Genomic DNA, 24,870 nt, shown 5'->3' on the forward strand with positions numbered 1-24,870 from the left:
CTGTGATTCGTGACTAGCAGCAATGGCTGCTAGTGGTCATGGTGGTGATGTAAGGGGTTAGAACAATAGGAGGGCCAATGTCTGTCTGTCTGTCTGTCTGTCTGTGTGCCTGTCTGTCTGTGCCTGCCTGGCTGGCTGGCTGGCTTCACTGCCATGACATCATAGCCTAGAGAACTCAGAGACGAGAAGCTTAGAGAAGAGAACAGAGAATCTTAGAATTCTTTGGAATCTTAGAAGCTCTCTGTGTCAAAGAAAGAACACTGTCCAATTCTGGATTCTGTCTGTAACTCAATAGGCACCTCTGTCAAATGTTGGTTTGTGGTCAAAATGTTATGACTCAAATTGCTATTGAGTTGTATTTTATTTCTACCAATTGTAGTCAAATTGAATATCATACTCACAGAAATTGTGCTTAACATTTTAATTGACATTGTCTTTCAAGTCTCTTTACTTCCATGCCTGTGAACTCACAGAGAACTATCTGCTTACTAGTTTGGCCATCATGTCTTAGGTGACTTAATAGAAGAAAAATAATTGAATTCTCACACCACGCAGCCTCGCTGCGATTCCTTGATATAACAGGTGTTATTGGAGTTGTTTAGGAATGCTAAAGGGCTTAAAAGGTAGGACTTATTCTCACCTAATACTTTAATACTCATTAATTCCTGATTCAGTGACTTACCTCTATTGAGCCCCCTTCCCCCCCTCCCTGTCCCACCCTGCCCCACCTGCCTGCCCCAGCCCAGCCACTCTGCAGCTCTGCCAAATTACCCCCCGGGAGGGACAGGTGGATAAAGTGAGGGCTGGGGGAGGGATGAAGGGATGGAGGGTAGAGGATGGTTATTTAAGAGTGCTTAAAGGCTCAGTAAAGTTTGTTTGTTGTGTGCTAATTTTGTCTGCCTTCATGTCACCTAGATGTACTGATAGGAGTGCACTACATACACACTGACCTGAGCTTATAAATACTCTTTAGAGCACTGAATAGACTTTAATGATTGATTGATTGATGGTTGCCCATAGAGAGACACACATTCTGAGACATTGTTTGCAGCATGGTTATTATTAATTTATTGCAAGAAATGGAGAATAAGTGGAAATAAGCCACGGCAAAAATCAAAAACAACTCCTTCTAAAACTAGCTCCTCTGCTTTTTCTTATGAGAAAATACATGTTGTATATCACTGTATGTACTGTACTGTGTACTGTACCAGAACTATGGATAAGCTCCTCTCCTCTGAGATTTAATGCAGATCCTGGGAGCCAAACTGTGAGGGCCCAGGGAATGTGCAGCCAGTCTACAAACACAGTACAATAGGCCAATTGCATCATGCCATCCTTCATCTGTTACTAAATTATTGTGATAGAGGAGCTTGCATTAGCTCATTGATCGAGGAGACAGATTTAACTTAGCTCTATGTGGCTAGTGTCAGTGTCTGGTTAGTGGGTTCCCGACTCTAAGGTTCTGGTTCCTTGTTGTGTGTGTGTGTGTGTGTGTGTGTGTGTGTGTGTGTGTGTGTGTGTGTGTGTGTGTGTGTGTACGTGTGTGTACGTGTGTGTGTGTGTGTGTGTGCAACTGTGTGTTTGTGTATGTGTGTGCGCGACTGTGTCAGAGGGGGATGCCCTGTCCAGCCTGCCCCCGTCCGTTTGTTCTCTCCTGGTGAATTCCGGCAACAGTGGGTAGGAGGAGTATACAAGCAAGGCGCTGGGCACTGGGGAGGATAAAAGAGGACGGTGGGAGAAGGAGGAGGAGGCTATAAGCAAGGCGCTGGGCACTGGGGAGGATAAAAGAGGACGGTGGGAGAAGGAGGAGGAGGCTATAAGCAAGGCGCTGGGCACTGGGGAGGATAAAAGAGGACGGTGGGAGAAGGAGGAGGAGGCTATAAGCAAGGCGCTGGGCACTGGGGAGGATAAAAGAGGACGGTGGGAGAAGGAGGAGGAGGCTATAAGCAAGGCGCTGGGCACTGGGGAGGATAAAAGAGGACGGTGGGAGAAGGAGGAGGAGGCTATAAGCAAGGCGCTAGTGAGGCTCAGTGAGAGGGATTACCTAGATTCCATTAGGCCTGATTTTTCTTCTCCCCCGGGCGGTGTCACGTCCTATTAGAACTACAACCGCTAGCTGACTACCACGGTGGTGGAGGGCGAAGGGAGATGTATTTAGAGGGATACGTTTAAAGCGCAGGTAGCCAGGGCGTCCAAGAACACTCGACTTAACTGGCCATGAGTGAACTGGATGCGTGCATCGGTGGGAGCTTGTTCCATAAGCAGACAGGTCGCCTGCTCCTAAAGCTGGCATTGATGACTGATAAGCTCACACTCGTTTAAGTGAAACGGATGTTTCAGCTCGCTTCTGTCCAGGCTGCTCTGCCTGGTGTTAAGTGTTACCAGAGGTGACCTGTTCCTGTTCCTCTCACCCCTGAGACACAAACATGTCTCATCTTTTCACTGAAATGCATTTTGGTTTCTACTTTTCAACATTACTTTGCATCTTTTTTTATTGAAGAGTTGCTTGTAGAGTTCACATCAATGTTTTATTTTATGAAATTTCATTTCATAAGTAGTTAAGTTGTAACATGTTGATCGTCATGACCTGACCTCATAGTGGAATCCAGGTGAACTCATCAGACATGTAACACTCAACAACTAGTTCTTGTTGGACAGTATAGGGCAGTCATACTCAATAGGCAGACTTGGTCCCGGATCCAAATCAAGAACGGGGTCAATACGGACCACGGGTCCTGACTTTTTCTTTTTTTTGGGGGGGGGGGGACTCAGTCTGGCTGTGAACTTTCTGCTGTTGGGAGTTGTAATAGTGCATAGGCAGTTTTCCTATTTTTATCACAATCACTTACAGCTATTTATAACCTGTCAAATATTATAAATCAAATAATATAATTCAAAAATGTCCAGTTGATCAACTTGCCCATGTTAGCTAAGTAGGTAAGCTATGCTAACCCCATGGCAAAATGTGTAGATTTGCAGGAAATTTGCTTTCCAGCTGCGAACTGTTATCTCCGCCAACAAGAGGCGTGTGAACAGTTTGGGGTCGCATGGGTAAGCGAAGGGTTTCTTACTAAGCGGATAAATTCAAATATCTATCCGGACCTTTGCCACCTAGGAAATTTGTGTGACCGGACCTTCTCAAATATTATTTGAATGACGTGTACCGAAATTTTTGGGAAATGTTCAATGTGTTTCCATCACATTTTCAACTCTACTGATAGTTTTGTCACAGAAACTGTTGCGTTAAATAGCAAAATGTTCCTACTCTGGTCTTGGCATGTACTCTCTAGCCAACAGCTGGGAGATACAGTGGGGGTAGATGAAAAAAAATGATGTTGAACCTCACAGGGTGGTGAAAGTGCATGGTATGAGCTTGAGGTTCCTTTCCAATAAATTCCACCGGTCTGATTCTTTTTCTTCGGTACATGAAGTAACAGAAGTTGTCATCAAGCACTGATTTCTATCTGCAACAAATCCTTTTGGTGGAGACCCACCACTGGTGGGAATATTCGCAAATGTTTACGTATGCATACAAATCTGAAGCTAATTGGATGTAAACCTAACTTCTACTGAATCATTTGTTACAGAGTAATATAATTCAAGTAAACCCAACATACAGAGACGCGTTTGAAGTCAATTCGATACAACTTTATCTCCTCAGGGGCAATCAATTAAGAAAGGCATTGATTTCCAGTCAAGTGCTTTCCAATGGTCAATCAACAGGGGAAACCGTCATTAGCGCACAATAAGGTCCTAATGCTGAACATTTTCAATGACTGTCTGTTTAACATGCTGTGGCAATAGACAAAAGGTAATTCAGCTCTTAATACTTTGTCTGTGGGTGCACCCCAAATGGCATCCTATTTCCTATATAGTGCACCAGACAAAAGGGAATTGGTGACATTTGGGACGCAACTGGTCTCTCCAGTCCTCCGAAGTTTTGGGGTCACTGCTACCTCACTGCAATTCTCATCCATGAAGTGACCCGCAAAAAAATCCCCCCTCAAAAGCCCCACTAGGCCGAGGGCTCCAGCATGTCTGGTCTTCCCTCGGTACACATACACCCCTCCTCTGCCTCCTCTTCTCCTTGTACACAGCCAATCTAGTGGTAGGCCTCCTGCTAGCTCCACACAGAGACCAGCCCTAATTGCTCTTGTCGTAAAGCTCCCTGACCCTAATAAGCTGCAGCTCCCCAAAGCTGTCGAGATAAACCCCACTTTACCTCACCAAACCTGCTTAATGCCACTCCTTATCCGTACAACCCCCCCCCTCCCTTCCCCCTCTGCCTTCTGCCACTCAAACACCATGGACGGGACGGTGACGTACTGAGGAAGAGTGAAAAATAGGAGCAGAGGGAAAGCGCAAGAGAAAAATAAACAACGTAGTCCGAGTTATTGGTCTGGTGAGATGAAGAGAGGCACATAAAACAAGAACGTCCTACGATGAGAATGTTGACAAAGAAAATCTGCTAATATGGTTGAAGGTAGAGTTGTTGGAGTGAGAGAGCAGGGACGAGATGTGTATCTGCTTAGATAGATCACTGGTGTGATAAGTTAAAGTGTTCGGATGATGAACCAAGTGCCCAGCAGCAGTGATTACGTGTTATTCCCTTCCGTGTCTCACCACCAAGCTCAATAAATGAGATCACAGGGCTTTTTGGAGTTCACTTCAAAACAGGTCGTGTTAATTACTAAAAAAGATAGGATGTTAGGTCGAATCACCTTTTAACCCAGGCGTCAGCTTCTATTGGTTTAGTTAGTGACATCTTTTAAACCCAGAGACATGTTGTGTCCTCACAAGTTGTGAGCAACACCACACTACATACAGTGGGGAGAACAAGTATTTGATACACTGCCGATTTATTTGTGGATTTTTCACTTCCTGATTTTACAACTGCATTCATTGAAAATTGAGAGAAATTGAGATAATGAAAAAAAACTGCCCTATTTAAAATAAAATAAAATCCAACTTGTTAATTACATTTCTTAAATTGGCAATGGAATTCACCCAAACCTGATATGCAACCCCTATCTGAGAGAAATTGAGATCATGAATAAAAAAACTGCCCTATTTAAAAAAAAAATTTCAACTTGTTAATTACATTTCTTAAATTGACAACTGAATTCACCCCAAACCTGATATGCAACCCCTATCACCAAAATATAAGTGAAGTGTAGAGAGAAATCTGTTGATTTCCTTCCCAATCATCATAGAAGTAAATTGGTTAGCATGAAAATCTACTAGATTGACGTACTCGGGAACTTGATTTAGACTCAACAGAATAAGAACTGCAATCCAACACGACAAGTCGTATTACCAAAGGTAACCTTACTCCACTGACACCTACTTGATTGAGTTGCTACTACACACAATTATCTGTGCCAAAAGCATTTCATAGTAACGCCAACTGAAATGATCAAAACATTTTTCCTTTTTTTAAAATTATGTAATAACATAGGACAGTCAATTAATTTTCCCAAAAAAGACAACATGTAATGAAAAGTAATTTCAGAAACAAGTTGTAGTTTTTGTTGTATTTTAATAGGATATTTTAATATTTGAAAAATATCACAATGAATATGTAAACTTCCAACAACAAATGTTTTTTTTCACTCCCAAATAACAAAATAATATTATTTATTAGTGGTTGGAGAACAGAGTTCTGGCTATTCTGTGCTACATTTAGTCCTTCACAGGGCTAACAAGTCAGTGACCACCGCTATGTAAAATGGTAATACTGTACCATATATTCACAATGCAAAATAACCTGGATGAATACTATGGATGCATCCTAAATGGCACCCCATTGTTCCGCAAGTAGTCTATAGGGAATAGGGTGCCATTTGGGACGTGACCTAGGGGATCATACGGGACCTCTGTCGACATCCCTACTAAAGAGAACAACATACAGTTGAAGTCAGAAGTTTACATACACTTAGGTTGGAGTCATTAAAACTCGTTTTTTCAACCACTCCACAAATTTCTTGTTAACAAACTATAGTTTTGGCAAGTCGGTTGGGACATCTACTTTGTGCACGACACAAGTAATTTGTCCAACAATTGTTTACAGACAGATTATTTCACTTGTAATTCACTGTATCACAATTCCAGTGGGTCAGAAGTTTACATACACTAAGTTGACTGTGCCTTTAAACAATTTTCAGAAAATTATATCATGGCTTTAGAGGCTTCTGATAGGCTAATTGACATCATTTGAGTCAATTGGAGGAGTACCTGTGAATGTATTTCAAGGCTTACCTTCAAACTCAGTGCCTCTTTGCTTGACATCATTGGAAAATCAAAAGAAATCAGCCACGACCTCAGAAAAAAAAGGTTAATTCTTGGGAGCAATTTCCAAATGCCTGAAGGTACCACAATCATCTGTTCAAACAATAGTACGCAAGTATAAACACCATGGGACCACGCAGCCGTCATACCACTCAGGAAGGAGATGCATTCTGTCTCATAGAGATGAACATACTTTGGTGCAAAAAGTGCAAATCAATCCCAGAACAACAGCAAAGGACCTTGTGAAGATGCTGGAGGAAACAGGTACAAAAGTATCTATATCCACAGTAAAAACGAGTCCTATATCGACATAACCTGAAAGGCCGCTCAGCAAGGAAGAAGCCACTGCTCCAAAACTGCCATAAAAAAGCCAGACGACGGTTTGCAACTGCACATGGAGATAGAGATCGTACTTTTTGGAGAAATGTCCTCTGGTCTGATGAAACAAAAATAGAACTGTTTGGCCATAATGACCATCGTTATGTTTGGAGGAAAAAGGGGGAGGCTTGCAAGCCGAAGAACACCATCCTAACCGTAAAGCATCATGTTGTGGGGGTGCTTTGCTGCAGGAGGGACTGGTGCACTTCATAAAATAGATGGCTTTATGACGGAGGAAAATTATGTGGATATATTGAAGCAACATCTCAAGATTAGTCAGGAAGTTAAAGCTTGGTCACAAATGGGTCTTCCAAATGGAAAATGACACCAAGCATACTTCCAAAGTTGTGGCAAAATGGCTTAAGGACAACAAAGTTAAGGTTTTGGAGTGGCCATCACAAAGCCTTGACCTCAATCCTATAGAACATTTGTGGGCAGAACTGAAAAAGCGTGTGCGAGCAAGGAGCCCTACAAACCTGACTCAGTTACACCAGCACGGTCAGGAGTAATGGGCCAAAATTCACCCAACTTATTGTGGGAAGCTTGTTGAAGGCTCCCCGAAACGTTTGAACCAAGTTAAACAATTTAAAGGCAATGCTACCAAATACTAATTGAGTGTATGCAAACTTCTGACCCACAGGGAATGTAATGAATGAAATACAAGCTGAAATAAATCATTCACTCTACTATTAATCTGACATTTCACATTATCAAAATAAAGTGGTGATCCTAACTGACCTAAAACAGAATTTTTACTAGGATTAAATGTCAGGAATTGTGAAAAACTGAGATTAAATGTATTTGGCTGAGGTGTATGTAAACTTCCGACTTCAACTGTATGTGTTCATAATATTAACTATTTGTACTTCAAACAAATGCAAACCATACAACTCCAATCCTTTAATAAATAAGTAACCATTTACATTAAATAGACATTTAATTTCTCTAAACGTTCAACAGTGTTTTGTTATACCTGCAGGTAAACGCAACTAACTCTTTCCAGTTAACACACTGGTATCACAGCAGTGTTAGGAGACTCAAAACACCTGTCACTCTTTCCCACTACATACATCTCTCTATGGGAGTGTCAACCAAACCCAGCTTCTATAGAACAATGAGTCTATTTACAAAAACAATTGTGGTCTTCAGCAGGCACTAGAAATGACAGGGTCACCCTCACTGTCAATGGATAGGTAATGCTGATTATGATGATGATGTGAAAACCTTAGTCAAGTGTCTACTATTGCCATCTAGTGGTTGACCGACTTGGACAAATGAGCAGAAATTCAGGGACCAGTGATCATTTCATGTTTATGTTGTAGTGCAGTTGGTAATTTGTTGATTTCTTGCTGGACAGAAGTCTTGTGAACTCATAAGAATGCTGAACTCCAAATCAACACCTAGCCTGTACTTAGGGAGAAGTGATCCAACGCTGATTCACACTATAGGGCCAAACCGTACTGTTCTGGCTTGGATATTTTCCTCTCACATGGTCCTACCCAGCAACAAAGATGGATGCCTAACCAGGCCAACCCCTAGTTTAACCCTATAGTGTCAATCAGGCACCAGTGTTCTCAACTTGTCTCCTCAGCAGCGTTGAGGGGAGGAGGGGTACTTGGTCTTCAGGCCCTCCTTCAAGCTGCGGAACAGGAGGCCGCTCCTTCGGTTCTCCACATCCTTTCTGCTGTGGAACTCGCCATGAACTTTGAACCCGTTGTGCACCACGAAGGAAGAGTTGAGGACGGAGAATCCGTAGCCCGTCACGTGGAGCTTACAGGCCTGGGGAGGGAAGAGGAGGAGTTAAGGGGGACAACATGAAATGAAATAAAAAAATAAAACCTTTTAATTGAATGACGTGTCAGGACAAAGTATTTATTTATATTCTATTTGTATAATGTATATTTTACTGCTGTGCAATAATCTCTGCAGTGTCCTTTGTCTGTTGATAATGTAATGTAGTCCTAACTGTTTTCAACCATACACACACACACACACACACCTGTCGCGTCCCCTTCCTTAGAGTAATGTATTCCCGGGCACTGCATGTACACCACATACAGAAAAATCATTTAGCAACATGCCCCAGGTAGGTATAAAAATGACCACTGCTAGGTGGCTAAGTAGTTACACGGAGCTCATTTTGGAATTTATTTATGGGGGGCTCTCCTCGAGAGCCTCATGCCGTTGACATCACGCAGTGCTGCCGTAGGATTCGATAAGATGTAGTGAAATCATTGCACGGGCCTCCTTCATATTTGATGATATGCGGTTTTGTCAATCTCATAGCATTAAAAAACACATTTGGAGAATGGTGGGTTTCCACTAGATAGCACATCCACAATGTAGGCCATATCGTAAAAATTAATGAAAACAAAAACGTGCTTTTTGGTCATAATTTATTTTGATGTTAAAGTTAGTCATAAAGTAAGCAGTGTGGTTGTGGTTCAGTTTAAAATCAGATTTTAAGCAGATACATTGTATAAATAGACAGGGTTTATGACTTTGTAACTGTGGTAACTAGTGACGAACTTGTGGCGCACGTCTACGCTTTTCAAATCAAATCAAATTTTATTTGTCACATACACATGGTTAGCAGATGTTAATGCGAGTGTAGCGAAATGCTAGCTACTGCCCTTCTGGACCATTTATTGTGTTCGTAGCAAACAACTGCATGTTCAAACATGCTATTGGCTTTGCTTGCACTTTCATGAAACTGCTCTCTCGAATAACATAACCCAAATAAATTCATGACAGTAGTTATGGGGTGTGATAAGTTTTGGTGTAGTACAGAGGACGAGGCGGCCGAGTGGTTAAGGCGATCGACTGCTAATCCATTGTGCTTTGCACGCGTGAGTTCGAATCCCATCCTTGTCGACAAATCTTTGTTTATGTATATTATACCGCTGTGCAAGAATCTCTGCAGTGTCTGTTGATAATGTAATGTCGTCCTAGTAACTGGCTACTTTTATCCATACAATACATACCTGGCTGATGCGGTTAAAGCCATACTGCCTGAAGCCATCGTACAGGGGCACGGTGCGGGGCCCAATGTAGAAGGGCTCCCAGGGGTCCACCCAGGATAATGTATAGGTCACGTCCAGGGGCCCCAAGCCTTGGCTATGTCTGTTCACACACTAGGAGTAGTTGGTGGGAACCTGGCACTGTGGGTACGGCACCTCATAGAAGGGCTGCACCTCTCCCACCTGGTACAGCTGTGCCAGCTCCGACTTGGTGGCAGGCTTCTTGTGTACATGGCAGATCTCAAAGGCATGCAGGACGATGACCTCGTCTGTGGCAGGTTCACGTCTCATGACCAGCGCCAGGAATTGCTGGTGGTGGTCGGCACTGGTGCCATGTCGATGACCAGGATGTAGTTGGCTTCCATTACGCCGCTGGCAAAGTTCTAAAGAAGATTGTTTGGATAGGAGGCCTTACCCCCGATGGCATTTAGTTCTGGTATTTGTCTCGGTGCGTCTCCAGCCTGGCGAACACCGCGGCACAATCCTCCAGACCTGCAAAATGCTCCCGTTCCTGCTCAGGGAAAATCACCATCTTCTCGGAGTGGCACACCATGTGGAAGTCCACTGAGGGCAGAAGATGCTGAGGGTGTAGAACAGGGCTGTGGCAAATGTGGCATCTTGCCCATGTGCGAAAATGTCCACAGAGAGAGGGTTCTGCCAACGTTCCACCAAAGAGTCCAGGGGATGCAAGTTGTTGATGGATGTGTGCGTTGCTAAGGCCAATTTGTGCAAGCTTGCATCCGTTCCATTCTTCTGACTGGTGTAGAAATCACTGTTGATCAAGTTATTGTACACACGGTTTTTCCCGCTGGCATCAAATATAGCCCCCGTGGACATAGAGTATCCGAGACACTCTTTCCGTGAGTTTTTCTCCGAGTGGCCATTTTTCTTGCCAGAGCTCCGGAAAAGCTCCGAGTATCGGTAGCGCTGCTGCTTCAGTTGCAAGACTGCTACCATTACCAGAGCAACACCTTAAACAGGGAACATTCCTTAGAGTAAAGTATTCCCGGGCACTGCATGTACACCACATACAGCAAAATCCTTTAGCAACATTCCCCAGGTAGGTATAAAATTGACCACTGCTAGGTGGCTAACTAGTTACACAGAGCTCATTTCAGAATATATTTATGGGGGTCTCTCCTCGACTGTCTCGTACCGTTGACATCACGCAGTGCTGCCGTAGGATTCGAAAAGATTTTCAGTCATGAAATCATTGCACGGGCCTCCTTCATATTTGATGATATGTGGTTTTTGTCAATCTCATAGCATTAAAAAAACACATTTGGAGAATGGTGGGTTTCCACTAGATAGCACATCCACAATGTAGGCCATATCGTAAAAATTAATGAAAACAAAAACGTGCTTTTTGGTCATAATTTATTTTGATGTTAAAGTTAGTCATAAAGTAAGCAGTGTGGTTGTGGTTCAGTTTAAAATCAGGTTTTAAGCAGATACATTGTATAAATAGACAGAGTTTATGACTTTGTGACTGTGGTAACTAGTGACGAACTTGTGGCGCACGTCTACGCTTTTCAAATCAAATCAAATTTTAGTTGTCACATACACATGGTTAGCAGATGTTAATGCGAGTGTAGCGAAATGCTAGCTACTGCCCTTCTGGACCATTTATTGTGTTCGTAGCAAACAACTGCATGTTCAAACATGCTATTTGCTTTGCTTGCACTTTCATGAAACTGCTCTCTCGAATAACATAACCCAAATAAATTCATGACAGTAGTTATGGGGTGTGATAAGTTTTGGGTTAATACAGAGGATGAGGTGGCTGAGTGGTTAAGGCGGTGGACTGCTAATCCATTGTGCTTTTCACACGTGGGTTCGAATCCCATCCTCGTCGACAAATCTTTGTTTATGTATATTATACCGCTGTGCAAGAATCTCTGCAGTGTCTGTTGATAATGTAATGTCGTCCTAGTAACTGGCTACTTTTATCCATACAATACATACCTGGCTGATGCGGTTAAAGCCATACTGCCTGAAGCCATCGTACAGGGGCACTGTGCGGGGCCCAATGTAGAAGGGCTCCCAGGGGTCCACCCAGGATAATGTATAGGTCACGTCCAGGGGCCCCAAGCCTTGGCTATGTCTGTTCACACACTAGGAGTAGTTGGTGGGAACCTGGCACTGTGGGTACGGCACCTCATAGAAGGGCTGCACCTCTCCCACCTGGTACAGCTGTGCCAGCTCCGACTTGGTGGCAGGCTTCTTGTGTACATGGCAGATCTCAAAGGCATGCAGGACGATGACCTTGTCTGTGGCAGGTTCACGTCTCATGACCAGCGCCAGGAATTGCTGGTGGTGGTCGGCACTGGTGCCATGTCGATGACCAGGATGTAGTTGGCTTCCATTACGCCGCTGGCAAAGTTCTAAAGAAGATTGTTTGGATAGGAGGCCTTACCCCCGATGGCATTTAGTTCTGGTATTTGTCTCGGTGCGTCTCCAGCCTGGCGAACACCGCGGCACAAACCTCCAGACCTGCAAAATGCTCCCGTTCATGCTCAGGGAAAATCGCCATCTTCTCGGAGTGGCACACCATGTGGAAGTCCACTGAGGGCAGAAGATGCTGAGGGTGTAGAACAGGGCTGTGGCAAATGTGGCATCTTGCCCATGTGTGAAAATGTCCACAGAGAGAGGGTTCTGCCAACGTTCCACCAAAGAGTCCAGGGGATGCAAGTTGTTGATGGATGTGTGCATTGCTAAGGCCAATTTGTGAGAGCTTGCATCCGTTCCATTCTTCTGACTGGTGGAGAAATCACTGTTGATCAAGTTATTGTACACACGGTATTTCCCGCTGGCATCAAATATAGCCCCCGTGGACATAGAGTATCCGAAACACTCTTTCCGTGAGTTTTTCTCCGAGTGGCCATTTTTCTTGCCAGAGCTCCGGAAAAGCTCCGAGTATCGGTAGCGCTGTTGCTTCAGTTGCAAGACTGCTACCATTACCAGAGCAACACCTTAAACACGGAACATTCCTTAGAGTAATGTATTCCCGGGCACTGCATGTACACCACATACAGCAAAATCCTTTAGCAACATTCCCCAGGTAGGTATAAATTGACCACTGCTAGGTGGCTAACTAGTTACACGGAGCTCATTTCGGAATATATTTATGGGGGTCTCTCCTCGACTGTCTCGTACCGTTGACATCACGCAGTGCTGCCGTAGGATTCGAAAAGATTTTCAGTCATGAAATCATTGCACGGGCCTCCTTCATATTTGATGATATGCGTTTTTTGTCAATCTCATAGCATTAAAAAACACATTTGGAGAATGGTGGGTTTCCACTAGATAGCACATCCACAATGTAGGCCATATCGTAAAAATTTATGAAAACAAAAACGTGCTTTTTGGTCATAATTTATTTTGATGTTAAAGTTAGTCATAAAGTAAGCAGTGTGGTTGTGGTTCAGTTTAAAATGAGATTTTAAGCAGATACATTGTATAAATAGACAGGGTTTATGACTTTGTGACTGTGGTAACTAGTGACGAACTTGTGGCGCACGTCTACGCTTTTCAAATCAAATCAAATTTTAGTTGTCACATACACATGGTTAGCAGATGTTAATGCGAGTGTAGCGAAATGCTAGCTACTGCCCTTCTGGACCATTTATTGTGTTCGTAGCAAACAACTGCATGTTCAAACATGCTATTTGCTTTGCTTGCACTTTCATGAAACTGCTCTCTCGAATAACATAACCCAAATCAATTCATGACAGTAGTTATGTGGTGTGATAAGTTTTGGGGTAATACAGAGGACGAGGTGGCCGAGTGGTTAAGGCGATGGACTGCTAATCCATTGTGCTTTGCACGCGTGGGTTCGAATCCCATCCTCGTCGACAAATCTTTGTTTATGTATATTATACCGCTGTGCAAGAATCTCTGCAGTGTCTGTTGATAATGTAATGTCGTCCTAGTAACTGGCTACTTTTATCCATACAATACATACCTGGCTGATGCGGTTAAAGCCATACTGCCTGAAGCCATCGTACAGGGGCACGGTGCGGGGCCCAATGTAGAAGGGCTCCCAGGGGTCCACCCAGGATAATGTATAGGTCACGTCCAGGGGCCCCAAGCCTTGGCTATGTCTGTTCACACACTAGGAGTAGTTGGTGGGAACCTGGCACTGTGGGTACGGCACCTCATAGAAGGGCTGTACCTCTCCCACCTGGTACAGCTGTGCCAGCTCCGACTTGGTGGCAGGCTTCTTGTGTACATGGCAGATCTCAAAGGCATGCAGGACGATGACCTCGTCTGTGGCAGGTTCACGTCTCATGACCAGCGCCAGGAATTGCTGGTGGTGGTCGGCACTGGTGCCATGTCGATGACCAGGATGTAGTTGGCTTCCATTACGCCGCTGGCAAAGTTCTAAAGAAGATTGTTTGGATAGGAGGCCTTACCCCCGATGGCATTTAGTTCTGGTATTTGTCTCGGTGCGTCTCCAGCCTGGCGAACACCGCGGCACAATCCTCCAGACCTGCAAAATGCTCCCGTTCCTGCTCAGGGAAAATCACCATCTTCTCGGAGTGGCACACCATGTGGAAGTCCACTGAGGGCAGAAGATGCTGAGGGTGTAGAACAGGGCTGTGGCAAATGTGGCATCTTGCCCATGTGCGAAAATGTCCACAGAGAGAGGGTTCTGCCAACGTTCCACCAAAGAGTCCAGGGGATGCAAGTTGTTGATGGATGTGTGCGTTGCTAAGGCCAATTTGTGCAAGCTTGCATCCGTTCCATTCTTCTGACTGGTGGAGAAATCACTGTTGATCAAGTTATTGTACACACGGTATTTCCCGCTGGCATCAAATATAGCCCCGTGGACATAGAGTATCCGAGACACTCTTTCCGTGAGTTTTTCTCCGAGTGGCCATTTTTCTTGCCAGAGCTCCGGAAAAGCTCCGAGTATCGGTAGCGCTGCTGCTTCAGTTGCAAGACTGCTACCATTACCAGAGCAACACCTTAAACACGGAACATTCCTTAGAGTAATGTATTCCCGGGCACTGCATGTACACCACATACAGCAAAATCCTTTAGCAACATTCCCCAGGTAGGTATATAATTGACCACTGCTAGGTGGCTAACTAGTTACACGGAGCTCATTTCGGAATATATTTATGGGGGTCTCTCCTCGACTGTCTCGTACCGTTGACATCACGCAGTGCTGCCGTAGGATTCGAAAAGATTTTCAGTCATGAAATCATTGCACGGGCCTCCTTCATATTTGATGATATGCGGTTTTTTTCAATCTCATAGCATTAAAAAACACATTTGGAGAATGGTGGGTTTCCACTAGATAGCACATCCACAATGTAGGCCATATCGTAAAAATTAATGAAAACAAAAACGTGCTTTTTGGTCATAATTTATTTTGATGTTAAAGTTAGTCATAAAGTAAGCAGTGTGGTTGTGGTTCAGTTTAAAATCAGATTTTAAGCAGATACATTGTATAAATAGACAGGGTTTATGACTTTGTGACTGTGGTAACTAGTGACGAACTTGTGGCGCACGTCTACGCTTTTCAAATCAAATCAAATTTTATTTGTCACATACACATGGTTAGCAGATGTTAATGCGAGTGTAGCGAAATGCTAGCTACTGCCCTTCTGGACCATTTATTGTGTTCGTAGCAAACAACTGCATGTTCAAACATGCTATTTGCTTTGCTTGCACTTTCATGAAACTGCTCTCTCGAATAACATAACCCAAATAAATTCATGACAGTAGTTATGGGGTGTGATAAGTTTTGGGGTAATACAGAGGACGAGGTGGCCGAGTGGTTAAGGCGATGGACTGCTAATCCATTGTGCTTTGCACGCGTGGGTTCGAATCCCATCCTCGTCGACAAATCTTTGTTTATGTATATTATACCGCTGTGCAAGAATCTCTGCAGTGTCTGTTGATAATGTAATGTCGTCCTAGTAACTGGCTACTTTTATCCATACAATACATACCTGGCTGATGCGGTTAAAGCCATACTGCCTGAAGCCATCGTACAGGGGCACGGTGCGGGGCCCAATGTAGAAGGGCTCCCAGGGGTCCACCCAGGATAATGTATAGGTCACGTCCAGGGGCCCCAAGCCTTGGCTATGTCTGTTCACACACTAGGAGTAGTTGGTGGGAACATGGCACTGTGGGTACGGCACCTCATAGAAGGGCTGTACCTCTCCCACCTGGTACAGCTGTGCCAGCTCCGACTTGGTGGCAGGCTTCTTGTGTACATGGCAGATCTCAAAGGCATGCAGGACGATGACCTCGTCTGTGGCAGGTTCACGTCTCATGACCAGCGCCAGGAATTGCTGGTGGTGGTCGGCACTGGTGCCATGTCGATGACCAGGATGTAGTTGGCTTCCATTACGCCGCTGGCAAAGTTCTAAAGAAGATTGTTTGGATAGGAGGCCTTACCCCCGATGGCATTTAGTTCTGGTATTTGTCTCGGTGCGTCTCCAGCCTGGCGAACACCGCGGCACAATCCTCCAGACCTGCAAAATGCTCCCGTTCATGCTCAGGGAAAATCACCATCTTCTCGGAGTGGCACACCATGTGGAAGTCCACTGAGGGCAGAAGATGCTGAGGGTGTAGAACAGGGCTGTGGCAAATGTGGCATCTTGCCCATGTGTGAAAATGTCCACAGAGAGAGGGTTCTGCCAACGTTCCACCAAAGAGTCCAGGGGATGCAAGTTGTTGATGGATGTGTGCGTTGCTAAGGCCAATTTGTGCAAGCTTGCATCCGTTCCATTCTTCTGACTGGTGTAGAAATCACTGTTGATCAAGTTATTGTACACACGGTTTTTCCCGCTGGCATCAAATATAGCCCCGTGGACATAGAGTATCCGAGACACTCTTTCCGTGAGTTTTTCTCCGAGTGGCCATTTTTCTTGCCAGAGCTCCGGAAAAGCTCCGAGTATCGGTAGCGCTGCTGCTTCAGTTGCAAGACTGCTACCATTACCAGAGCAACACCTTAAACACGGAACATTCCTTAGAGTAATGTATTCCCGGGCACTGCATGTACACCACATACAGCAAAATCCTTTAGCAACATTCCCCAGGTAGGTATAAAATTGACCACTGCTAGGTGGCTAACTAGTTACACGGAGCTCATTTCAGAATATATTTATGGGGGTCTCTCCTCGACTGTCTCGTACCGTTGACATCACGCAGTGCTGCCGTAGGATTCGAAAAGATTTTCAGTCATGAAATCATTGCACGGGCCTCCTTCATATTTGATGATATGTGGTTTTTGTCAATCTCATAGCATTAAAAAACACATTTGGAGAATGGTGGGTTTCCACTAGATAGCACATCCACAATGTAGGCCATATCGTAAAAATTAATGAAAACAAAAACGTGCTTTTTGGTCATAATTTATTTTGATGTTAAAGTTAGTCATAAAGTAAGCAGTGTGGTTGTGGTTCAGTTTAAAATCAGATTTTAAGCAGATACATTGTATAAATAGACAGGGTTTATGACTTTGTGACTGTGGTAACTAGTGACGAACTTGTGGCGCACGTCTACGCTTTTCAAATCAAATCAAATTTTAGTTGTCACATACACATGGTTAGCAGATGTTAATGCGAGTGTAGCGAAATGCTAGCTACTGCCCTTCTGGACCATTTATTGTGTTCGTAGCAAACAACTGCATGTTCAAACATGCTATTTGCTTTGCTTGCACTTTCATGAAACTGCTCTCTCGAATAACATAACCCAAATAAATTCATGACAGTAGTTATGGGGTGTGATAAGTTTTTGGGTAATACAGAGGATGAGGATGAGGTGGCTGAGTGGTTAAGGCGGTGGACTGCTAATCCATTGTGCTTTTCACACGTGGGTTCGAATCCCATCCTCGTCGACAAATCTTTGTTTATGTATATTATACCGCTGTGCAAGAATCTCTGCAGTGTCTGTTGATAATGTAATGTCGTCCTAGTAACTGGCTACTTTTATCCATACAATACATACCTGGCTGATGCGGTTAAAGCCATACTGCCTGAAGCCATCGTACAGGGGCACGGTGCGGGGCCCAATGTAGAAGGGCTCCCAGGGGTCCACCCAGGATAATGTATAGGTCACGTCCAGGGGCCCCAAGCCTTGGCTATGTCTGTTCACACACTAGGAGTAGTTGGTGGGAACCTGGCACTGTGGGTACGGCACCTCATAGAAGGGCTGCACCTCTCCCACCTGGTACAGCTGTGCCAGCTCCGACTTGGTGGCAGGCTTCTTGTGTACATGGCAGATCTCAAAGGCATGCAGGACGATGACCTCGTCTGTGGCAGGTTCACGTCTCATGACCAGCGCCAGGAATTGCTGGTGGTGGTCGGCACTGGTGCCATGTCGATGACCAGGATGTAGTTGGCTTCCATTACGCCGCTGGCAAAGTTCTAAAGAAGATTGTTTGGATAGGAGGCCTTACCCCCGATGGCATTTAGTTCTGGTATTTGTCTCGGTGCGTCTCCAGCCTGGCGAACACCGCGGCACAAACCTCCAGACCTGCAAAATGCTCCCGTTCATGCTCAGGGAAAATCGCCATCTTCTCGGAGTGGCACACCATGTGGAAGTCCACTGAGGGCAGAAGATGCTGAGGGTGTAGAACAGGGCTGTGGCAAATGTGGCATCTTGCCCATGTGTGAAAATGTCCACAGAGAGAGGGTTCTGCCAACGTTCCACCAAAGAGTCCAGGGGATGCAAGTTGTTGATGGATGTGTGCGTTGCTAAGGCCAATTTGTGCAAGCTTGCATCCGTTCCATTCTTCTGACTGGTGTAGAAATCACTGTTGATCAAGTTATTGTACACACGGTATTTCCCGCTGGCATCAAATATAGCCCCCGTGGACATAGAGTATCCGAGACACTCTTTCCGTGAGTTTTTCTCCGAGTGGCCATTTTTCTTGCCAGAGCTCCGGAAAAGCTCCGAGTATCGGTAGCGCTGCTGCTTCAGTTGCAAGACTGCTACCATTACCAGAGCAACACCTTAAACAGGGAACATTCCTTAGAGTAAAGTATTCCCGGGCACTGCATGTACACCACATACAGCAAAATCCTTTAGCAACATTCCCCAGGTAGGTATAAAATTGACCACTGCTAGGTGGCTAACTAGTTACACGGAGCTCATTTCAGAATATATTTATGGGGGTCTCTCCTCGACTGTCTCGTACCGTTGACATCACGCAGTGCTGCCGTAGGATTCGAAAAGATTTTCAGTCATGAAATCATTGCACGGGCCTCCTTCATATTTGATGATATGCGGTTTTTGTCAATCTCATAGCATTAAAAAACACATTTGGAGAATGGTGGGTTTCCACTAGATAGCACATCCACAATGTAGGCCATATCGTAAAAATTAATGAAAACAAAAACGTGCTTTTTGGTCATAATTTATTTTGATGTTAAAGTTAGTCATAAAGTAAGCAGTGTGGTTGTGGTTCAGTTTAAAATCAGGTTTTAAGCAGATACATTGTATAAATAGACAGGGTTTATGACTTTGTGACTGTGGTAACTAGTGACGAACTTGTGGCGCACGTCTACGCTTTTCAAATCAAATCAAATTTTATTTGTCACATGCACATGGTTAGCAGATGTTAATGCGAGTGTAGCAAAATGCTAGCTACTGCCCTTCTGGACCATTTATTGTGTTCGTAGCAAACAACTGCATGTTCAAACATGCTATTTGCTTTGCTTGCACTTTCATGAAACTGCTCTCTCGAATAACATAACCCAAATAAATTCATGACAGTAGTTATGGGGTGTGATAAGTTTTGGGGTAATACAGAGGATGAGGTGGCTGAGTGGTTAAGGCGATGGACTGCTAATCCATTGTGCTTTTCACGCGTGGGTTTGAATCCCATCCTCGTCGACAAATCTTTGTTTATGTATATTATACCGCTGTGCAAGAATCTCTGCAGTGTCTGTTGATAATGTAATGTCGTCCTAGTAACTGGCTACTTTTATCCATACAATTCATACCTGGCTGATGCGGTTAAAGCCATACTGCCTGAAGCCATCGTACAGGGGCACGGTGCGGGGCCCAATCTAGAAGGGCTCCCAGGGGTCCACCCAGGATAATGTATAGGTCACGTCCAGGGGCCCCAAGCCTTGGCTATGTCTGTTCACACACTAGGAGTAGTTGGTGGGAACCTGGCACTGTGGGTACGGCACCTCATAGAAGGGCTGTACCTCTCCCACCTGGTACAGCTGTGCCAGCTCCGACTTGGTGGCAGGCTTCTTGTGTACATGGCAGATCTCAAAGGCATGCAGGACTATAACCTCGTCTGTGGCAGGTTCACGTCTCATGACCAGCGCCAGGAATTGCTGGTGGTGGTCGGCACTGGTGCCATGTCGATGACCAGGATGTAGTTGGCTTCCATTACGCCGCTGGCAAAGTTCTAAAGAAGATTGTTTGGATAGGAGGCCTTACCCCCGATGGCATTTAGTTCTGGTATTTGTCTCGGTGCGTCTCCAGCCTGGCGAACACCGCGGCACAATCCTCCAGACCTGCAAAATGCTCCCGTTCCTGCTCAGGGAAAATCACCATCTTCTCGGAGTGGCACACCATGTGGAAGTCCACTGAGGGCAGAAGATGCTGAGGGTGTAGAACAGGGCTGTGGCAAATGTGGCATCTTGCCCATGTGCGAAAATGTCCACAGAGAGAGGGTTCTGCCAACGTTCCACCAAAGAGTCCAGGGGATGCAAGTTGTTGATGGATGTGTGCATTGCTAAGGCCAATTTGTGAGAGCTTGCATCCGTTCCATTCTTCTGACTGGTGGAGAAATCACTGTTGATCAAGTTATTGTACACACGGTATTTCCCGCTGGCATCAAATATAGCCCCCGTGGACATAGAGTATCCGAAACACTCTTTCCGTGAGTTTTTCTCCGAGTGGCCATTTTTCTTGCCAGAGCTCCGGAAAAGCTCCGAGTATCGGTAGCGCTGTTGCTTCAGTTGCAAGACTGCTACCATTACCAGAGCAACACCTTAAACACGGAACATTCCTTAGAGTAATGTATTCCCGGGCACTGCATGTACACCACATACAGCAAAATCCTTTAGCAACATTCCCCAGGTAGGTATAAATTGACCACTGCTAGGTGGCTAACTAGTTACACGGAGCTCATTTCGGAATATATTTATGGGGGTCTCTCCTCGACTGTCTCGTACCGTTGACATCACGCAGTGCTGCCGTAGGATTCGAAAAGATTTTCAGTCATGAAATCATTGCACGGGCCTCCTTCATATTTGATGATATGCGGTTTTTGTCAATCTCATAGCATTAAAAAACACATTTGGAGAATGGTGGGTTTCCACTAGATAGCACATCCACAATGTAGGCCATATCGTAAAAATTTATGAAAACAAAAACGTGCTTTTTGGTCATAATTTATTTTGATGTTAAAGTTAGTCATAAAGTAAGCAGTGTGGTTGTGGTTCAGTTTAAAATGAGATTTTAAGCAGATACATTGTATAAATAGACAGGGTTTATGACTTTGTGACTGTGGTAACTAGTGACGAACTTGTGGCGCACGTCTACGCTTTTCAAATCAAATCAAATTTTAGTTGTCACATACACATGGTTAGCAGATGTTAATGCGAGTGTAGCGAAATGCTAGCTACTGCCCTTCTGGACCATTTATTGTGTTCGTAGCAAACAACTGCATGTTCAAACATGCTATTTGCTTTGCTTGCACTTTCATGAAACTGCTCTCTCGAATAACATAACCCAAATCAATTCATGACAGTAGTTATGTGGTGTGATAAGTTTTGGGGTAATACAGAGGACGAGGTGGCCGAGTGGTTAAGGCGATGGACTGCTAATCCATTGTGCTTTGCACGCGTGGGTTCGAATCCCATCCTCGTCGACAAATCTTTGTTTATGTATATTATACCGCTGTGCAAGAATCTCTGCAGTGTCTGTTGATAATGTAATGTCGTCCTAGTAACTGGCTACTTTTATCCATACAATACATACCTGGCTGATGCGGTTAAAGCCATACTGCCTGAAGCCATCGTACAGGGGCACGGTGCGGGGCCCAATGTAGAAGGGCTCCCAGGGGTCCACCCAGGATAATGTATAGGTCACGTCCAGGGGCCCCAAGCCTTGGCTATGTCTGTTCACACACTAGGAGTAGTTGGTGGGAACCTGGCACTGTGGGTACGGCACCTCATAGAAGGGCTGTACCTCTCCCACCTGGTACAGCTGTGCCAGCTCCGACTTGGTGGCAGGCTTCTTGTGTACATGGCAGATCTCAAAGGCATGCAGGACGATGACCTCGTCTGTGGCAGGTTCACGTCTCATGACCAGCGCCAGGAATTGCTGGTGGTGGTCGGCACTGGTGCCATGTCGATGACCAGGATGTAGTTGGCTTCCATTACGCCGCTGGCAAAGTTCTAAAGAAGATTGTTTGGATAGGAGGCCTTACCCCCGATGGCATTTAGTTCTGGTATTTGTCTCGGTGCGTCTCCAGCCTGGCGAACACCGCGGCACAATCCTCCAGACCTGCAAAATGCTCCCGTTCCTGCTCAGGGAAAATCACCATCTTCTCGGAGTGGCACACCATGTGGAAGTCCACTGAGGGCAGAAGATGCTGAGGGTGTAGAACAGGGCTGTGGCAAATGTGGCATCTTGCCCATGTGCGAAAATGTCCACAGAGAGAGGGTTCTGCCAACGTTCCACCAAAGAGTCCAGGGGATGCAAGTTGTTGATGGATGTGTGCGTTGCTAAGGCCAATTTGTGCAAGCTTGCATCCGTTCCATTCTTCTGACTGGTGGAGAAATCACTGTTGATCAAGTTATTGTACACACGGTATTTCCCGCTGGCATCAAATATAGCCCCCGTGGACATAGAGTATCCGAGACACTCTTTCCGTGAGTTTTTCTCCGAGTGGCCATTTTTCTTGCCAGAGCTCCGGAAAAGCTCCGAGTATCGGTAGCGCTGCTGCTTCAGTTGCAAGACTGCTACCATTACCAGAGCAACACCTTAAACACGGAACATTCCTTAGAGTAATGTATTCCCGGGCACTGCATGTACACCACATACAGCAAAATCCTTTAGCAACATTCCCCAGGTAGGTATATAATTGACCACTGCTAGGTGGCTAACTAGTTACACGGAGCTCATTTCGGAATATATTTATGGGGGTCTCTCCTCGACTGTCTCGTACCGTTGACATCACGCAGTGCTGCCGTAGGATTCGAAAAGATTTTCAGTCATGAAATCATTGCACGGGCCTCCTTCATATTTGATGATATGCGGTTTTTTTCAATCTCATAGCATTAAAAAACACATTTGGAGAATGGTGGGTTTCCACTAGATAGCACATCCACAATGTAGGCCATATCGTAAAAATTAATGAAAACAAAAACGTGCTTTTTGGTCATAATTTATTTTGATGTTAAAGTTAGTCATAAAGTAAGCAGTGTGGTTGTGGTTCAGTTTAAAATCAGATTTTAAGCAGATACATTGTATAAATAGACAGGGTTTATGACTTTGTGACTGTGGTAACTAGTGACGAACTTGTGGCGCACGTCTACGCTTTTCAAATCAAATCAAATTTTATTTGTCACATACACATGGTTAGCAGATGTTAATGCGAGTGTAGCGAAATGCTAGCTACTGCCCTTCTGGACCATTTATTGTGTTCGTAGCAAACAACTGCATGTTCAAACATGCTATTTGCTTTGCTTGCACTTTCATGAAACTGCTCTCTCGAATAACATAACCCAAATAAATTCATGACAGTAGTTATGGGGTGTGATAAGTTTTGGGGTAATACAGAGGACGAGGTGGCCGAGTGGTTAAGGCGATGGACTGCTAATCCATTGTGCTTTGCACGCGTGGGTTCTAATCCCATCCTCGTCGACAAATCTTTGTTTATGTATATTATACCGCTGTGCAAGAATCTCTGCAGTGTCTGTTGATAATGTAATGTCGTCCTAGTAACTGGCTACTTTTATCCATACAATACATACCTGGCTGATGCGGTTAAAGCCATACTGCCTGAAGCCATCGTACAGGGGCACGGTGCGGGGCCAATGTAGAAGGGCTCCCAGGGGTCCACCCAGGATAATGTATAGGTCACGTCCAGGGGCCCCAAGCCTTGGCTATGTCTGTTCACACACTAGGAGTAGTTGGTGGGAACCTGGCACTGTGGGTACGGCACCTCATAGAAGGGCTGCACCTCTCCCACCTGGTACAGCTGTGCCAGCTCCGACTTGGTGGCAGGCTTCTTGTGTACATGGCAGATCTCAAAGGCATGCAGGACGATGACCTCGTCTGTGGCAGGTTCACGTCTCATGACCAGCGCCAGGAATTGCTGGTGGTGGTCGGCACTGGTGCCATGTCGATGACCAGGATGTAGTTGGCTTCCATTACGCCGCTGGCAAAGTTCTAAAGAAGATTGTTTGGATAGGAGGCCTTACCCCCGATGGCATTTAGTTCTGGTATTTGTCTCGGTGCGTCTCCAGCCTGGCGAACACCGCGGCACAAACCTCCAGACCTGCAAAATGCTCCCGTTCCTGCTCAGGGAAAATCACCATCTTCTCGGAGTGGCACACCATGTGGAAGTCCACTGAGGGCAGAAGATGCTGAGGGTGTAGAACAGGGCTGTGGCAAATGTGGCATCTTGCCCATGTGTGAAAATGTCCACAGAGAGAGGGTTCTGCCAACGTTCCACCAAAGAGTCCAGGGGATGCAAGTTGTTGATGGATGTGTGCGTTGCTAAGGCCAATTTGTGAGAGCTTGCATCCGTTCCATTCTTCTGACTGGTGGAGAAATCACTGTTGATCAAGTTATTGTACACACGGTATTTCCCGCTGGCATCAAATATAGCCCCGTGGACATAGAGTATCCGAGACACTCTTTCCGTGAGTTTTTCTCCGAGTGGCCATTTTTCTTGCCAGAGCTCCGGAAAAGCTCCGAGTATCGGTAGCGCTGCTGCTTCAGTTGCAAGACTGCTACCATTACCAGAGCAACACCTTAAACACGGAACATTCCTTAGAGTAATGTATTCCCGGGCACTGCATGTACACCACATACAGCAAAATCCTTTAGCAACATTCCCCAGGTAGGTATAAATTGACCACTGCTAGGTGGCTAACTAGTTACACGGAGCTCATTTCGGAATATATTTATGGGGGTCTCTCCTCGACTGTCTCGTACCGTTGACATCACGCAGTGCTGCCGTAGG

The 24,870-nt window shown here is 45.1% G+C and overlaps 8 non-coding genes and 8 pseudogenes across 8 annotated transcripts; 8 read left to right on the forward strand and 8 right to left on the reverse strand.

The window, feature by feature from the left end:
* Positions 1 to 8,215: 8,215 nt before the first annotated feature.
* On the reverse strand, positions 8,216 to 10,705 carry LOC135515462 (beta-1,4-glucuronyltransferase 1-like; annotated as a pseudogene).
* On the forward strand, positions 9,459 to 9,540 carry trnas-gcu (transfer RNA serine (anticodon GCU)). Its single transcript has one exon. It is a non-coding gene; the product is annotated as a tRNA-Ser (tRNA).
* Positions 10,706 to 10,768: 63 nt separating the features above from the next.
* LOC135515463 (beta-1,4-glucuronyltransferase 1-like) lies at positions 10,769 to 12,706 on the reverse strand (annotated as a pseudogene).
* On the forward strand, positions 11,460 to 11,541 carry trnas-gcu (transfer RNA serine (anticodon GCU)). The gene has a single exon. It is a non-coding gene; the product is annotated as a tRNA-Ser (tRNA).
* Positions 12,707 to 13,458: 752 nt separating the features above from the next.
* On the forward strand, positions 13,459 to 13,540 carry trnas-gcu (transfer RNA serine (anticodon GCU)). Its single transcript has one exon. It is a non-coding gene; the product is annotated as a tRNA-Ser (tRNA).
* A 74-nt stretch (positions 13,541 to 13,614) lies between these two features.
* Positions 13,615 to 14,704, reverse strand: LOC135515464 (beta-1,4-glucuronyltransferase 1-like; annotated as a pseudogene).
* A 753-nt stretch (positions 14,705 to 15,457) lies between these two features.
* Positions 15,458 to 15,539, forward strand: trnas-gcu (transfer RNA serine (anticodon GCU)). Its single transcript has one exon. It is a non-coding gene; the product is annotated as a tRNA-Ser (tRNA).
* A 74-nt stretch (positions 15,540 to 15,613) lies between these two features.
* On the reverse strand, positions 15,614 to 16,703 carry LOC135515465 (beta-1,4-glucuronyltransferase 1-like; annotated as a pseudogene).
* A 759-nt stretch (positions 16,704 to 17,462) lies between these two features.
* trnas-gcu (transfer RNA serine (anticodon GCU)) lies at positions 17,463 to 17,544 on the forward strand. The gene has a single exon. It is a non-coding gene; the product is annotated as a tRNA-Ser (tRNA).
* A 74-nt stretch (positions 17,545 to 17,618) lies between these two features.
* LOC135515466 (beta-1,4-glucuronyltransferase 1-like) lies at positions 17,619 to 18,709 on the reverse strand (annotated as a pseudogene).
* Positions 18,710 to 19,462: 753 nt separating this feature from the next.
* On the forward strand, positions 19,463 to 19,544 carry trnas-gcu (transfer RNA serine (anticodon GCU)). Its single transcript has one exon. It is a non-coding gene; the product is annotated as a tRNA-Ser (tRNA).
* A 104-nt stretch (positions 19,545 to 19,648) lies between these two features.
* LOC135515467 (beta-1,4-glucuronyltransferase 1-like) lies at positions 19,649 to 20,709 on the reverse strand (annotated as a pseudogene).
* Positions 20,710 to 21,461: 752 nt separating this feature from the next.
* Positions 21,462 to 21,543, forward strand: trnas-gcu (transfer RNA serine (anticodon GCU)). The gene has a single exon. It is a non-coding gene; the product is annotated as a tRNA-Ser (tRNA).
* A 74-nt stretch (positions 21,544 to 21,617) lies between these two features.
* Positions 21,618 to 22,708, reverse strand: LOC135515468 (beta-1,4-glucuronyltransferase 1-like; annotated as a pseudogene).
* Positions 22,709 to 23,461: 753 nt separating this feature from the next.
* trnas-gcu (transfer RNA serine (anticodon GCU)) lies at positions 23,462 to 23,543 on the forward strand. The gene has a single exon. It is a non-coding gene; the product is annotated as a tRNA-Ser (tRNA).
* A 74-nt stretch (positions 23,544 to 23,617) lies between these two features.
* Positions 23,618 to 24,706, reverse strand: LOC135515469 (beta-1,4-glucuronyltransferase 1-like; annotated as a pseudogene).
* Between the last annotated feature and the right edge of the window lie 164 nt (positions 24,707 to 24,870).

Source organism: Oncorhynchus masou, chromosome 27 (assembly GCF_036934945.1).
Source record: "Oncorhynchus masou masou isolate Uvic2021 chromosome 27, UVic_Omas_1.1, whole genome shotgun sequence".
NCBI lineage: Eukaryota > Metazoa > Chordata > Actinopteri > Salmoniformes > Salmonidae > Oncorhynchus > Oncorhynchus masou.